Genomic DNA, 16,826 nt, shown 5'->3' with positions numbered 1-16,826 from the left:
GGAGCTAAGCCACTCTTGGCACACGTGCCAGGGGTTTCTGATCCCTGAACTAAAGTCTTTCTGATAGAAGGATGGTTAGAAACCCCATAATTAAGTATAAAAATTAAAAATTAAGCAAAAAACCAAAACAAAACATCAATATAGCAGCTGAAAGGAGGATGGTTAGTGTTATTCTTTTATACAAAAATAGAAAGGACAATATGATTAAAAAAAAAGGTCTGTCCTCCCTTAAAGCTTAAAAAAATATTTTTATTAAAAAAATACAAAAAACAAATCAGACATGGAAAAATATTTTTAAATTTTATGATTTTATAAATGTGTTACTTTTTCAGAAAACTACTGGAAAATAAAAATAAGTAACATTTGACAACAACAAAAAGTCTTGTGGCACCTCACAGACTAACAGATATTATGGAGCATAATCTTTCGTGGGCAAAGACCCGCTTCATCAGATGCATGAATGGGGGGGTGGTTTCAGAGGGGTATTTAAAGAGTCTAAGAATCTAAGAATTAAAAACAAGTTAGATCAGACAAATTTGCAAATTTGACTCCATTAACCAAGGATTACACAGAGACTGGGAGTAGCTCGCAGCTTACAAAAACAGCTTCTCTGCCCTGGTTGTTAATATCTCCCCGTTAGACTCTGAAAAAGGCTCAGGTCCCCCTGCCTGATCTAGCATATAGACTAACAGATAAGCTTATGCTCCAAAATACCTGTTACTCTATGAGGTGCCACAAGACTTCTTTTTGCTCTCGAAGATACAGACTAACATGGCTACCTCTCTGATTCTTGTTAACATTTGACAGTTTTTTAATGGAAAGTGTTTTTGCACCTTTCGGCCACAAATCCACATAATATTAGGAGGGATGCTGCAGAGTTGGATCCTTGTATCAGGTGGAGCATCGCATGATTTCCCGGAACGCAACTCGCGTGGAAACAATCCGATCAGATTGTTTCTGCACAAGTCACAAAATAACTATACTATTATGAATGCATTATAAATATTAATATACCTAAAATCTAAATACTATTCAAATACCTTAGTATTTTTGATACACACAATTTCATATTTTAGAAGGAAAAATGTCGCTAGCATCAAAATTTTTCACAGAACACATATTCACATTGCATGGAACACCAGTGCTCTATGGAACACAATTTGGGAAATGCTGAGTTAGGCCACTTGGTTCACTTGCTACTGAGGGAATTCTGCACCACTGCACATGTGCAGAATACATGTCCAGTACAGAATTCCTAACCCCCTGAAAATATTCTGCAGAAGTGCCGCAGTTCTACCTTTCCCCACCTGAGGGGGCTGTGGTGCCATAACAGCAGTTCTTTTTCAGTCACAGCAGCCTATGAGTAGAAACACATTAGGAGGCAGAATAGGGCATATAGGGCTGCTGGATGGTCACACACTGGCTACGTCTACACTAGCCCCAAACTTCGAAATGGCCACGCAAATGGCCATTTCGAAGTTTACTAATGAAGCGCTGAAATACATATTCAGCGCTTCATTAGCAGGCGGGCGGCCGCGGCACTTCGTAATTGACACGCCTCTGCGCGGCTCATCCCAACGGGGCTCCTTTTCGAAAGGACCCCAGCTACTTCGAAGTCCCCTTATTCCCATGAGCTCATGGGAATAAGAGGACTTTGAAGTAGGCGGGGTCTTTTCGAAAAGGAGCCCCCTTGGGATGAGGCACGTGGCGGCGAGCCGTGTCAATTTCGAAGTGCTGCGGCTGCCCGCATGCTAATGAAGCGCTGAATATGCATTTCAGCGCTTCATTAGTAAACTTTGAAATGGCCATTTGCGTGGCCATTTCGAAGTTTGGGGCTAGTGTAGACACAGCCACTGAGGTTCAAAAGGGGTAGGGTAGACAGACTAGAGTGCAGGCTCATAAACTAGTGGGGTGACAGCACTGAGTCTGGGGCTCAAAAGCCACATGAGGAAACACAGTATCAGAGAGGTAGCCGTGTTAGTCTGTATCTTCAAGAACAAAAAGAAGTCCTGTGGCACCTTATAGACTAACAGGTATTTTGGAGCATAAGCTTATCTGTTAGTCTATAAGGTGCCACAGGACTTCTTGTTGTTCATGAGGAAACACAGGAGCAGATGTCCTTGACTGAACAGGAGAGGCTTGGGATCAGTCAGGGTCTGCATCCTTAACAATCTTTACTCACACACGTCACCTGCCCTGAAAAGGAAAACCCATTCTGTATTACCCACACCCAACAACCCTCCAAGTTCACTCTCAGACTCCATTCCTTTCCCTCAACTCCTCCATTACTCCTGGTTCCTCCCTCGCCCCTGAGTCGTTGCATTGCTTAAGGGGTGCAGGAAACATTTTTGTATTGTAGCTTAAATGAATTATTTTTGAAGTACTGTATTAATATGCTTAGTAAGGAATCTGTATAAAAATAAATTCCAACTTTTTTGCCTGTATGGGAACAGACATACTTGTTGATAGGTATTTTGAAACAAATTACAAAATAATTGACATTGGTGTGATTATACAGTGTTATTTTGACAAATGAAATATGTAGAATTTTAAAATACTATGGATAGATTTTTTCAAGTTTTTGTTGCAGAATTCCCCCACTGATCCCACAACTAAGCACTGAGATCATTGCATATTGTGCTGACCAATATTATCCGTTTCCCTGTAAAATCCAGAGTGTATACAGGGGTTTGCTGTTACACATCACAGTTAGGGACCATGAAGTTGCAAGGTAAAGCAAAACAACATATTAAGGGAAATTTCCCCCCTGAAGACTACGTGTAAATGCAGGGGGATAGGAACCTCACTGCAGTAACAGAACCATCGCCCCAGTGTTATTGTGTGAGCCCCCTGGCCTGTCCCACGTTCCTGGTGAGCTGCCACTCTGCAGGGTGCCCCTCGGGCTGCCCCTCTTCCAGGTTCACTGGGCAGCCTGTAAGCCTTGTGGGGCACCGGTGGTGGAGGAAACAGCAGCTCCTCATGCAGCAAGGTGCTGAGCAGGTGCTGGAGGCAGCTGGGGAGGTGGCTGGTCACCTCCAGGCTGACTGTGAGCTTGGCCTCGTTGGCACTGGTAAGCCACTTGAGGTGGACCAGCAGGTTGGGGCAATCACGGCAGAAGTGTGGGCTGTGGAAGTGGTGCAGCGGCCCAGTGGCAGGCGCAGCCGAGGAGCCTCCTGGAAGGCCCAGCACCACCTTGCAGAAGCCATACAGGTTGAGCTGCTGGATGGAGCTGGTGAAGTGGCAGGTCTTGAAGAGCTTTGCCAAAGCGGCCGTGGCACCCAGCAACTCGGCCTCGAAAAGCACACTGGGTGGAAGTAGCATACGTGACGATGTAAGAGCGGGGAATTTTTACATCTTTGCCTTCAGTATGTCCAAGACGTCAGTGCAAAACATCATACATCAGACTGATGTATAAAGGGGACCTCCTGTACATTCATTTGTTGCCTCTTCTTATACTTGGGCTTTGCTATACTCTCAAGTTTGTTGCCAAAAAATACCCAGTTTTAGCAACAAAATACCTCCATACATATGGGAACCTTTTTTCTTTTCCTCTCCCTTTATTACTGACAAAAAGCCAGTGTAGACACCAAGCCCGCTTTTATCATTTTATCTGGCCTCCAGAAAGTGTCCTACAATGCCCATCTTGAAGGCCCTGGTCAGCAGTTTGACCTCTACTGCCCTACAGCCAGGTAAACAACAATCCACCCTCCTCCTTGCAAGTCATGAGAATTTTAAATGACATTTTCTGTTTGCTGGTATGGTGTGGAGACATCTCGGGTGTGTGTATAGTTGGATTCCTCTTTTGGAAGAGGTATGCAAATGAGGTACATCAAAAATGCAAATAAGGTATGAATTTGCACGTTCAGCACCTCATTTGCATATTCTAATTTTGCAAGAGCTTCTTTCGAAAGAAGAAAGCCAGTGCAGACGCTGCTCTTTCACAAGTAAGCCCATCTTCCAAAGAATCCTTCTTCCCTTTATTTAATGGAAAGGATTCTTTCGAAGATGGGGTTTGCTTTCAAAAGAGCAGCATCTACACTGGCTTTCTTCTTTCGAAAGAAGCTCCTTTGAAATTAGAATATGTAAATGAGGTGATGGATGTGCAAATTTATACCCAATTTGCATTTTCAATTTGCCTCATTTGCATAGCTCTTTCGAAAGAGAGTGCAAGTGTGGACACACCCCTCATGTCTTCCCAGGTGACTATCAAATGTTCTGCTTGGACCAATGCTGTGCTGTTGGATCTGATCAGTATATGCACTTGACCCATGGAAACTGGGATACATAGGGGAACGGCATTTTTCGAGGCTTGTGCAATTGCTCTCCTGAGAACAGGAATCAGGAAACAAGATGCACAGTAAGTGGCTGTGGCTTGTGTAGCGCAAAGGTGAGCAACTGCAGAGACTGGCTAGGCATCTCAAGAATGGAGAACAGTTCCCAGCTGCCTGCCCTACCTGGAAACATGGGAAGGAGGCACATGAATTCCATCAGAATTTCAACAATTTCCATCCCACCATCAACCACAGCCTGGACCTATCCAAATGAGAGATCCACTTCCTGTGCACTACAGTGCAAATAAGTGATGTTCACATATATATCACCTTATACTGGAAACCTACTGATTGCTATACTTACCTACATGCCTCGTGCTTTCTGCAGAACAATCACATGATCCATTGTTGACAGCTACACCTTAAGATAGAATTGCATTTGCTCCAATCCCTCAAACACAAACACTTACAAGGTCTCTCTCAAGCATTCTTAAAACCGTAATATCCCTCTGGGAAAGTGAAGAAACAGTCTGACAGAGCCAGGCAGGCATCCAGAAGTCACTTATGACAGGACAGACCCAACAAGGAAAATAACATAATACCCGACAATCATCTACATCCCCCAGCTAAAGCCTCTGGGACACATCATCAAGGATCTAAAGCCTATGCTTGAAGACTCTCTCCCCCCTCTTCCAGACCCTGGCATGCAGACCAGTCTTCGCTCACAGACTGAACCTCCAACTTGAAGCAAATACTCACCAAGAGCTATAAACCACACAAGAGAATCACTAACCCAGGAGCCAATCCCTGCAACAAACCCTGTTGCCAATTCTATCCTTATATCTACTCAATTGACACCATCACAGGACCTAAACACATCAGCTACGCCATCAAGGGCTCACTTGCCTGCACATCAGCTAATGTGATACATGCCTTCACATCCCAGCAATGCCCTCTGCCATGTACACTGGCCAAACCAGACCATCTCTACTCAAAAGAATAAATGGACACAAATTACATCAAGAGAGGCAATATTTAAAAACCAGTAGAAGAATACTTCCATCTGCCTGGACATTCAGTAAGAGACTTAAAAGTTGTCATACTTCAGCAAAAAACATTCAAAGACAGAGCTCAGCGTGAAACTGCAGAACTGGAACACATATGCAAATATGACACTATTAGATGGGCTGAAGAGAGACTGGGAGTGGCAAGCTCACTATAAAAAGTAATTTGCCCTCATTTGGTTTACACTTTCTCATCAACTCTTGGGAGTGGGTCATATCCCCCTGACTGAATTGATCTTGTTAGCATTGGTCCTCCACTTAGTAATGTATTACACCCATCTTTGGATAGGTATGTATTCCTGTAAAACTGAAGTTTCCATTTCATGCAACTGACAAATTGGGTTCCAGTCCATGAAAGCTTATGCCCAAATAAATGTATTAATCTTTAAGATGCCACAGAACTCTTCACTGATTTTGGTAAAACAGATTAACATCAGCAAAGATGAATCTTCCTAACAATACACATATTTATTCTATGACTTTATATACACATATATATAATTGGAGATAAACATCTCCTAGAACTGGAAGGGACCTTAGGAGGTCATCTTGCCCAGTCCCCTACCTTCTTGACTGGACCAAGCACCATCTCTGACATCTATTCACCCAACTCTCTAAATGGCCTCTGGAAGGACTGAACTCACAACCCTAGGTTTAACAGACCAATGCACCAACCACCGAGCTATTTCTCCCCTCTAATGTTAACACTGCTGTCTTCCTTACCTACTGTCTCTCTTAAAAGGTACAATAAATGCCAACAATGAAAACATAATTGTGCATCTAAGCCAACTACACAAATTTCCAAGGTAGGTAAGAATACCATCATCAATACAAATGAATCTCCAAGGCATAGGATGTCATCCGCTCAAATGTCACACCCTTCAATTCATTTATCATTCTTAATACCTAGTTTAAAAACCTGATGAAAGGTGCTAGTGACTTCAGACCCCCTTGTTTTACAACAAACTGACTTACACAAGCTATTTACCACCAAATTTTATGGCACTATGGGAATTTTTGTACTTAACTTTTATAACTGCAGTAACTTTACCTGCTGCAACTCCATAGGATTTTACTACTATTCATAATGCATGCTTCCAAACCAAACCAAACCCCTTGGTGACTTCTATGAAAACATCACTCTCATTCCCTTTCACACTCATCCTAAAATAACTGTCAGAGCACTACAACTCTGACCTGGCTAAAGCTACACTATTCCTTGCTTATGACATCTTCTTAAACCACCCCTAATTTGTTAATAACTACTTTCATTCTTCTTCCTGGTACTAATAATAAGCCCGTACCTCTCTGATCAGCTGGGAGGCTTTCCTTTCTTCAGGACTGATACAACTATTGCGTTCAGACAGTCATCCAGAACCTTCTACTGCATCCATAACTGTTGAAGTATCTTCCCTAATGTTTAGATTGCACTAGCCCCATTAGGATTTAACTGCTCATTATATTGCCTATTCCTATAGTTTTTTTCAGTGTTTTAACTGCTTTACTGCTCTATTTCTTTTTCTCATGGTGATTCAATGCTGATACCCACTCTGCCCTGTTCATCTAATGTACCTACAAAGCTTGCATGTGGATGAACTAGAGAGTTCACCACTACGGCTACGTCTACACTAAGAGGTAAATTCGAATTTATTAATATCAATTTTGTAATTCTGGAATTTATAAGTTCAAATTTGACCATCCTCACCTCCCTATGTGCTCCTTACAAAGTCGACTTGTTTGCCACTTGAGTGTTGCAGCAATATTGACAGATGCAGTAATGCATTGTGGGAACCTATCCCACAGTTCCCTCATCCTTGTAGCATTCTGTGTATGCTCGCTGGTCTTTGAGATCATCTTCCCACATTGCATTTTCCTCATTCCCCTCCCGTGGTAAGCAAAAGTCCATTTTTCCCATTGGAAGGAAGCAAAAGTAGGGCATCCACAGAGATGGTAAAAAAGTTTACAGAAATGTCTTTCTTCCGTAGCCAAATTCTCAGTCTCCTCCCTCCCATGATTGCATCTGATCCCTGAAAAGCTTGAAGAAAGAGAAGATAGGAAAGTTTTTGCAAGAGAGTTGCTGAAGGGAGAGTTTTTGGCTTTCCGGTGCATAATAAGGTTTCTGTGCACAGGCTGTCTTGTTCTCAACTGCCCATCCATGGGTGTATCCACCTCCCATGATTGCACCCAATCCCTGAAAATATAGAGAGACCTGGACTGTATTTTCAAAGTTAAACAAAAGAAGATAGAAAAGTCAAGAAAAAAAGATTTTTGACTTCCTTCTTCATCACAAAGTCATTGCAAACACTGGTGATGGCAGTGAAATATCCCTGAAAAGCTTGAAGTATGAGAGGATAGGAAAATTTTTCAAAAGAGAGAATTGCCGAGGTGGGGGAGTCTTTGGCCTTCCGGTGCACTATTAGGCTTCTGTGCAACGGCTGTGTTCTCCATTGGCCATCCACTGAGTGTCCCACCTCCCATCATTGCATCCGATCCCTGACAATAATACAGGAACCCTGACTGTACTCTCAAAGTTAGAAGAAAGAGCATAGAAAAGTCTAGGAAATTTTTTCGACTTCCCACTTCACTACATAGACATTGCCAACACGGGGGATGGCAGTGAAATCTCATACACTGAACTTGGAAATTGGAACACAAATTGGAATCTCAACTAGCACACGCCCCCCAAGCCCTGTGTTTCAGAGGGGGTCACAGCATGAAGACACATGTAGATGTTAGCAAAAAGACTTTATAACAGAAATATCAAAGTAACAGGTGTCTGCAATGGACAGCAAGCCCTGAAAATATTTTTGGCATGGTGCTGTGGTCTGAGTTGGCAGAGCTGCTTGGAATGTTGAAGTAGATGAAGTAGATCCCCCAACACGCTCAGCTGCTGGGGGACACTTTCCTTTGGTGGCTGCAAGCCCCCGACTATCTTAGCTAAAGGGGGAGACATTCCCCCACCAGCAGCTGCAAGCACCACTAGTCCCTTGACAGGGGCATGGGGGGATTCAGTGGGGGGCCAGTTAAGTGATCACCCCCAACTCTCTTAGGCGCTGGGGGAGACTTCCCCCCAGTGGCAGCAAGCCCCTGATTATCTTGGCCACCAGGGGAGACATCCCCCCAGCAGCAGCAAGCCCCTAAATATCTTAGTTGCCGAGGGAGACATCCTCCTGGTGGCTGCAAGTACCACTGGTCCCTTGCTCGGGGGTTGGGGGGATTCAGTGGGGGCCCACTGAAGTGGTTCCCCCCCACAACTATCTTAGCTGCTGGTGGAGATTTCTCCCTGGTGGCAGAAAGCCCCTGATTATCTTAGCCACCAGGGGAGACTTCTCCCTGCTGGCTGCAAGCCCCAGTAATTCCATGTTAGGGGTGTGGTGGGGGAGGGGATTCAGTGGGGGGTCAGCTGAAGTGGTCACCCCCAACTATCTTAGCCACCGGGGGGAGAGTTCCCCCCAGTGGCAGCAAGCCCCCAAAATTCTTTTCCACCTTGGAGACCTAAACACATGCAAGCTAGGCAACTTCTGGGGGCCACCACTTTGCGTGCAGTCCTGAACCTGGAGATGAGCCACTGCTCTCCAGCCAGGGGATTTGCATGCAGCCCTGTGACGAACCGCCGTGAGCCTTGGCTACCAGTTTACCAGCCTAGGCCACTACTTCCTGCTGCTGCTCCTGGCCCAGGGCTCCCTGGTTGCTGTCCCGCACCCCTACCCACTTGCCACCAGACCAGCTGTGGCTGCCCTGCCCTGGGCTCCTGCCACTGGTGTGGCAGGCCCCTTCTGTTCCCAGCCCCAGAACTTTCTGATCCTGCCAGATGCTGCCAGATGAGAGAATGCCAGATTTGGGAGTTTTAACCTGTATGTGCATAAATACGTACCCTGCACAGCTCTCTACTTGCCCAAGCCATGACCTCCCAACTATCGGTATTTTTAGCAGCTGGTGGGATACCCCAATAATCTTTGTCAACATGGTGGAAGAGAATTCTAGGATTAAAATGAAGACATCTAAAACTGTATACTGAGTATCATTGCTAAGAAACAGTGACTATTTATAATTTTCCATAGGTAATAATTATATATATAATGCTATGTACACAAAGTGTTCTTGTTTTCACATCTACTAGCTGTAGTTTTCATTCTCTCATAAGAGAAACCAAGAATCAAGATAACAAAACTAATCTACTGGTAACTCCAAAGCTAAGAGAATAAGCATATTCTAACACTGTATTTCAGATTCTTGACACATAGATGGGTCCCCTATATTTGGAAACTGGTCTTATTTTTTCAGAATTAAAACCATAGCTTATCTATGTGAAAACTTTCTGCTTCACAAATATTGGCAGAACTACAGCAACTTTATTGAATGGAGAAAAAGAATTAACACATTAGCCAACTACTGTGCATATACAATAAACTAGTAAGTAAAACAACAACTAAAAATAAATATACCAACATACAAAATATAAGCAATGTAATACTCAACTTTCGGTCATTATAAATGCTTTAGGTCTTACACACTACATATGGGAATCTGTATTAACAAAACAGATAACTTTGAATCTAAAGAACGAGTAAATACATTTCAGATCTGAGGAATAGAGACAGACTGTCAATAGCAACCACAGTCCCATAACCATCAGTTCCAATAGCTCCTTTTCAACAACCTACAGAAAAAAATTAGAGCTAACTTAAGACAGATGAGTTGGAACCATCTTTCATGAGAATGATCTTTATCAAAGCACTATTCTGTAGGAATCATGATGTTCAACTTCAAATGTGAAACTCATGGGAGTGGCAACTTTTTTGGCATCAGGAGCAAAGCTACGGAACTCTTTGAAGGAGAAGATAAGAATGCCCACAAAGCTCACTGCCTTCAGAATGAAATGTAAAACATATTTCTTTGATTTAGTTTTCTCACAGCTACAAGTAAAAAGCATTGAAAAATGAGAAAAGGAGGAAGAGAGGAATACTTTGTTAACACAGGCCCAGGAGAACTAGCACAAAACAGATCACTAATCACTAACGTGATTTTCCTTCTTCTGGAGAACATTCAGTTCCTGAGGTGACAAATGCCAATTAAAGATGATACAATATTGTAAAGAGACAAAAATCATACACAGAAACTCTTGTCAAACAGAAAACACTGTCCCTAGAAAGCCATTTCAAACTATACGATGTGGCAAGAAAGTGTAAGGCCAAATTAACTTTTCCCAAAAGAAAAATGCTCTAAGTGTAAACAGAAAGACAACAGAGAACAAGGTCATTTCGTCTGAATCTGCAGTGCTTCAGTTTTTAACAACCTCTCCTGTGAAAGAGCTGCCCAGAGCCAACTGACTAAGAAGTTGAACTATATATATTTTTATTATAAGTAAAGTAAGTAACATCAGCACAACAGGTCCTACATGCTTCAATAATACATATAAATACGAACAGAGCCAGTGACTATAGCATTAGCACTTATGCCTCCTTTCAAGAGCAGCCACTACCAGCTGCAAACACCTGGTTTAATACACAGTCAGTGATATGCTCAGCGTTTGGCAAGAAGTCTGGATAGCTTTGCCCTGCATTGAACTTGAGGTCCACTACAACAAATGTATTCTGACAAAAAAGAATCAGCTTTAACAAAATGCATGTGTTTTACAGCGCACAGACTGTGCCTTTTGCATTTGACTGGCAGATTAATGTGTACAATTAATCTAAAATAATCACACTGGGACAAAATGAGTGGCAAACAGTAAGTCTGCCATATCACGTGATACGATCCTGTCAAAATTTGATAGACAATTTACATTATACCTTCATAATATGTTAAAAATGGAAAAGATCAGTCTTCACACTACCTGCACCCAGAGTAGTTGTAGTCATGTTGGTTTCAGAATTTTTGAGCGACAAAATAAGTCTGGTAATATAAGCCTAAATAAACAAGGGTTTGTAAATGGCATTAAGCCTTATCCCCTCAAAGTTTTGGTTACTATTTTGTCTGGAACAGATCTGAATCAACCAAGACAGATTTAACATCCAGGCTATGTCTACACCAGCACCCCGCCTTTCAAAAAGGGGATGCTAATGAGACACATCAGGATATGCTAATCTCATTAGCATAATGGCAGCTGCGGCACTTCAAAAATGCTGCTTCCAATCGCCTAGAGCTCAGCTACACGGGATCCTTTTTGAAAGGACCCCGCAAACGTTGAAAGCCCCTTATTCCTATTTGGTTAAAGGAATAAGGGGATTTCGAAGTGTGCGGGGTCCTTTCAAAAAGGACCCCGCATAGATGAGCCACAGGCGATCGAAAGTGGCACTGTCAAAGTGCTGCGGCCACCATTATGCTAATGAGGCACTGCATATTCATCACAGTGCCTTATTAGCATATTCTGATGCATCTCATTAGCATCCCCCTTTCAAAAGGGGGGTGCTAGTGTAGACACGGTCCCAATGTCTTACTAGACTTGATCACCTGTCATACCAGCATTCACATCCATTTGTAGCGTGACCGTATAAATTAAAACACTCACCGAGAATGCTCTCGGAGGGCAGCCAAGTTAGTCTGTAGCTTCACAAAAAACAAGCAGCCCTGTAGCACCTTAAAGACTAACAAACGTATTTATTAGGTCATGAGCTATTGTGGGTAAGATCCACTTCTTCAGATTTTCATGTCAAGGCTGTTTCCCACAATGACAATGTAGAAGGCAGAGGCTGCAAAAAAAAAAAAAAAACACCTAAAAATCCCTTGCCTCTATAGGCTTCTGCCTAAAAGCTTCCCAAGGGCACAGATTCTCTGACCTGGGCAATAGCTGCCACCACCCAAGTGAGAATGCTGAGAGAGGAAGCCTGCCCACTGCACCAAAGAGGACCCTTCACATCAGACTTAACACGGTAATAGGACAAAACAGAAAAGAGTACTGACAGTGAATGGTCTGTACTGTCTTTGAAATAGGGCGACCATCTGTTCCGTTTTAGCCAGCACTGCCCCTTTTTTAGCTCCCTGGAGAGTGTCCCCACTTTTGTAAAAAAACAGGTTAATTACCCTGTCTGTTGCAAAGCAGGGACCTGAATTTTAAAGAGACATCTCTTTAAACAGCAGGGGCTGTCCGTTTAATGAGCCGGCTGGAGGAGGTGTGTGGGCTGCTTCAACAACTTGTTTAAACATGCTCTGGCCAACAGACTCTGGGGTCTGAGGTGGGGCCAAGGATCAGGCTGCGTAGCGGCTGTTTAATCTGCTCAAACTGATTCAGAAAGACAGAGGAGGCTGTGTCTGATATTCCCACCACCTGCCAAACACTGCTGGCAGGTAATGAGATTGGGGTACGGAGGACAGGGCCCTATGGTGGGAAACAGGGGACAGTCACCGGGGGGGGGGGGGGGAAAGGTACAGCTGCTGGTGGGTTGCACTTAGCATGGTAGCCCACAGGCAGCGCAAACAGGCAAGTCGCTGGAGTAAAGGGCAGTTCGACCCAGGCCAGGGGTTATATGGGAGATCACAGGTCTGGAGTAATCCCATGAAGGATGGAGGACTGGGTTCAGGAGGGAGCAGAGAAAGGAAGAAGGGGACAATGAAGCTGAATCATGGAGGAGGGCTGGCAGGGCTGTATTAACTCTTCTGGAGGCCAGGGTATTAGATTTTGTGGGCCCCCCCAGGATCTGTGGTGAGTACAAAAATAATGTGTTCAGAATATGGAAGGGGGGTGGTCCAGCTAAAAGTGAATGCTCTGAGGTAAAGCCTAGGATGAAGGGCTTGGGGTGCAGCAGGAGGGGGCTCCAGGAGTTTGGAAGGGGGTTCAGCCTGGCCTACTGATGGTGAGGGGAGGAGCAAAGGAAGCAAATGCCCAGGACCCCAAACAATTTAAAGGCACCTGAGAGCTCCAGACCCATTTAAATTTGTCAGGCAGTTATGGCAGGTGGAAACCCCTCCCCCACTTTGCAGAGGCTAACCCCCTACTCCATTCTTTGTGCTTGTACCTTCCCCTCTAATGCCAGAGCCACAGCCCCCACCCATTCAGAGAAAGTGGAAAAAGGTGAGGTGATGCGAGAAATAGGTTTGGGGTAGGGGTTTGGCTGCTCCGCTCTTCACAGGTGTTAGTGGTTTAGAAGGGAAAGAATTCTTGAGAAGTTTTGTAGCTATTGGAAACTGATCAATTTTTTTTTAATATCCTGTGTAAGTTTACTATATGGTGCATGGTAAATTAAAAAATGGAAGAACTTTACTACAGATCCTGTTTATATGACTTTTCAATTAGAGTTGGATTTCTAGAGAAGTGAGTTCCATCAAGTTTTAGCATTTGTTTGGGAAGGGGTATTTATATCATTAGGCTGCAGCTCTTATCTCAATCTGGCTCTGCCATGGGGAATGCGGGAAGCTAATTAGGCCAGGACTTCCCAGTGGGGGAAGAAAGAAAGGGGTGGCCTACAGACAGCAACTAGGAAACAAACAGGAACCATGTGGATTGGGCATCTCTGAGGTGGAGAGGGGCAGCTGGGCCCAGTGGTTAGATGGGAGGTCAAGTCACTGTTTGGGAGAGCGAAACCTATGATGGGAGATAACAGTGGAAGACTGCAGGAGGCAGCATCAGATCAAGGCCTGAGGATTTCCAAGCCTTTCAGTGCTGTGCCTCTAATGGGGACTTATAAGTTACAAGCTCTGAAAATCCTGTTTACAGAGTGGAGTATTAGAAGGTAGGTCTGTTGTATACAGATTGTTGGCAGGTTGGAAGGTTTGGCCATGGGCTTGGCATAGTGTGTATGGATATTAAAAGGTACTCTGTGCTGTACTGGATACAATGAGGTATTGCAAGGTATCAGGCATGGAATAACCAGAAATCCCTTGCAAGAGATGCACATTTTGAGTGCACATCTTTCTTTTAGGTGAGAGAGAGTGGAGCCCGGGGGAGGGGAGATCCCCCACAGCTGGAAGACAGCAGAGCCAGATGCAGTCCCCAGCTGGGGAGTGGGCAGACCTGCAGCTGCATAGCTAGAAGCCAGCAGAGCCAGCCACTGGGTCCCCAGCTGCAGGTGGGGTGAGGGGTGCGTGATCCTGCCACCCAGTAGCTGGGAGGCAGCTGGGCTCCCAGCCCAGGCCCCAGTGACAGCCCCAGATGATGATGCTTGCTGCTTCCCTTCTCCCTGCTGCTTGCAGTACCCAGGAAACTGACTAGTCCCCCAAACCTCAGGAAGACAAGAACCAAGCTGCCCCCTGGTTCCCAGCACCCTGCCACTTTGAGAGACAGGAAACTGACTAGCCCTCATGGGCTAGTCAGTTTCCTAGCCCTTGCAAACCCAGGGGAGCCAGGATCAGGCTGCAGTCTCCCCTCAACTTGCACAAAAATCTGTGTTATGCAGAACGCAACTCCTGCCTACCTTGAGGGTTTACTGTATTGTTTCACTTTGAAAGCTAGGAGTGTAATCTGTGTTGTAAATCCACTTACTCCAGTGAAATTAAATGGGGGTGAGGGGGAAACTGGCCTATACATTACATTTTCTTTTCATACTGCTGCAAAAATATCACATGGCTGACATTGTTCCAGAACTTAGCAGCGAGGCTCCTCCCTGCCCCCATCCCTGATTAATGCCCACTTGCACACGCACCCAGCCCTCATGCCCAGCAGCTCATTCCACACCCGTCCCCGCCCTCCCCCAACACTCTGGCTCCTACACCTCTCTCACTACCAGCCCATATCCTGGAGCACAGCAAGATCAGGACAAGGCAGGAACTTCTCTAGAGCAATAACCTCCTAATTGTAGGTATATATTTTAAGTTTATGCCTATTTGTGTTACAATAAAGCACTATGTCTTTTCAATAGATGCTCAGTCAAATGAATGCTATTTTGAATGTTTGTGCTGTATACATCTGATGGATTGCCAACAAACTCACTTAACTCCAGGCCATTTTACCAGGTGTCCCGTATTTCGCATAGGGAAATACAGTCACGCTACCTGGAAGGGTCTTTTGGTCGGCAGCGCTGCCAAGTACAGCAAGCACCGGGTTGAGCTCCTTGAGGTGTGGAGGGAGAGTTCACAAATTTTTTCCCATACACTGTGGAAGCCTTTTCCTTACTAACTAACAGTCCTTTGGCCAGGTCGCGGAGGGGGGGGCGGGGGGAAGAGCGGTCGTGGTTTCACGCACGGGGTAGACGCGGCTGCTCTCCAGTAAAATGGCTGCTCCGACGCGTGAACTGGATGTCTACTTCGCTCAAAAAGGCGCTACTCGGCCAGCCCCTTGCACAGCCCACACCACAGCCCCTTCTCCTCCCGACGGAGACAAAAGGCGGGGCGGGAGCAGCTCCCCCCAGATTCAGCCCCGCACCCAGGCAGTGAAAGCGCCTGTCACTGACAAGGTGGCGTTAGCGCAGCCCCGGCGGCGGGGAGGAGCCCGGTGCCCCGCAGCTCGCCCGGGAGCCGGGCCGGGCAGCAGCCACACAGCCCCGCCAGGCGGGGGAACAAGGCAGGGCCCAGCCTCCCCGCTCACAGCCGCTCGGCCCCACACAAGATGGCTGCTGCGGGCGCCGGAGCTAACGCTCCCTCTCCCACGTCCGCTCCCTGCCCGGCGGCTCGCGGCGCCAGGGAAGACGGATGTGCGGCCGCCGCCGCGCAGGAGCCAGCCCCGGCCCTAGCCCCAGCCCCAGCCCCGCGCCCCCGGATCCGGGGAGGGGAGGGGAGATGCACCGCGAGCTTTTCCTGCCAGGTGAAAGGTCAGGAGGGCGCGGGGCCGCCTTCGGGGGAACCCAGGACGGAGGTGCCGCCCAGGGCCGGGTGGGGAGCCGCTCCCCAGTCCCCGGGGCGTGGCGCGGGTCGGAGCGAGAGACGGGTCAGAGGCCCCGGGCCGGACCCCGCGCCCGCCGCTACCCGGTGGGAGGTGGCGGCGGCGGCGGCTGCTTCCGCCCCGGCCGCTCTCACCTGGCGGGCCCGGCTCCTGGCGGCCTCTCCTGCGGGGTTATGTGTCGGTAGCGGCTCCGGCAGGTCAGAGTTCGTGACCCCGCCCTCTCCGCGCCGCTGCGCCGCGCTCCGTCCGCCGCCCCCGCCTGCGCGCGCACTGCACGGCGGCGCGAGGACTCCGCCGGAGAGGGCGGGGCTCCGGGAGCCACGTGCTGCGGCGGGACTGGGCCTGTTCCGGGGGGTGCGGGCGGGTGCGTGCGCGGTCCTGACGCCTGCGCTCGGGGAACCCCCTGAGGGGAGCCGAGTCGAGCTGCGACGGGTGGCTACGGGTCAGCGCCTCCCCCCCCCGCCGGAGGAGAGGGTTGTCCGGGTCCAGGTTTCCACCCGAGCGCCTGGGGCCAAGGGCGAGCGCTGCTCGGCGCGGCTGCCGGGGCCGTGAAAAGCCGGCGCGGCGGGGGAGCGGCCCGCTGTCCCTCGGCCTCCTGGCGAAGGGGCGTCCCATTGTGATGCTCTGCGGGGTAGTTGGAGGGCCGGCGTGCAGCTCCCATTGGCCGGGAACGAGGGCGGGGGGCAGAGTCCTCCAGACCCCGCAGATGCTGTCGGGGTGGACGGACAGACGGACGTG

The 16,826-nt window shown here is 47.0% G+C and overlaps 1 protein-coding gene across 6 annotated transcripts in view; it reads right to left on the bottom strand.

Annotated features, from left to right (window-relative positions):
* Positions 1–16,408, bottom strand: part of NR2C1 (nuclear receptor subfamily 2 group C member 1) — a 116,779-nt gene extending 100,371 nt beyond the window's left edge. The window contains exons 1-2 of one of the 6 annotated variants that reach the window (XM_075011771.1): positions 16,223–16,408; positions 11,847–12,027 (exon numbers count right to left, since the gene is read on the bottom strand). The gene's annotated coding sequence lies outside the window, so the exon portion shown is untranslated. The remainder of the gene's footprint in view (positions 1–11,846; positions 12,028–16,222) is intronic. The other 5 variants (XM_075011746.1, XM_075011728.1, XM_075011762.1 and 2 more) reach the window with 5 other exon arrangements.
* Positions 16,409–16,826: the final 418 nt, after the last annotated feature.

The sequence above is a fragment of the Carettochelys insculpta genome, chromosome 1 (assembly GCF_033958435.1).
Source record: "Carettochelys insculpta isolate YL-2023 chromosome 1, ASM3395843v1, whole genome shotgun sequence".
NCBI lineage: Eukaryota > Metazoa > Chordata > Testudines > Carettochelyidae > Carettochelys > Carettochelys insculpta.
Note: the sequence above shows the minus strand (reverse complement) of the source record. Positions and strands in the feature narration are given on the sequence as shown.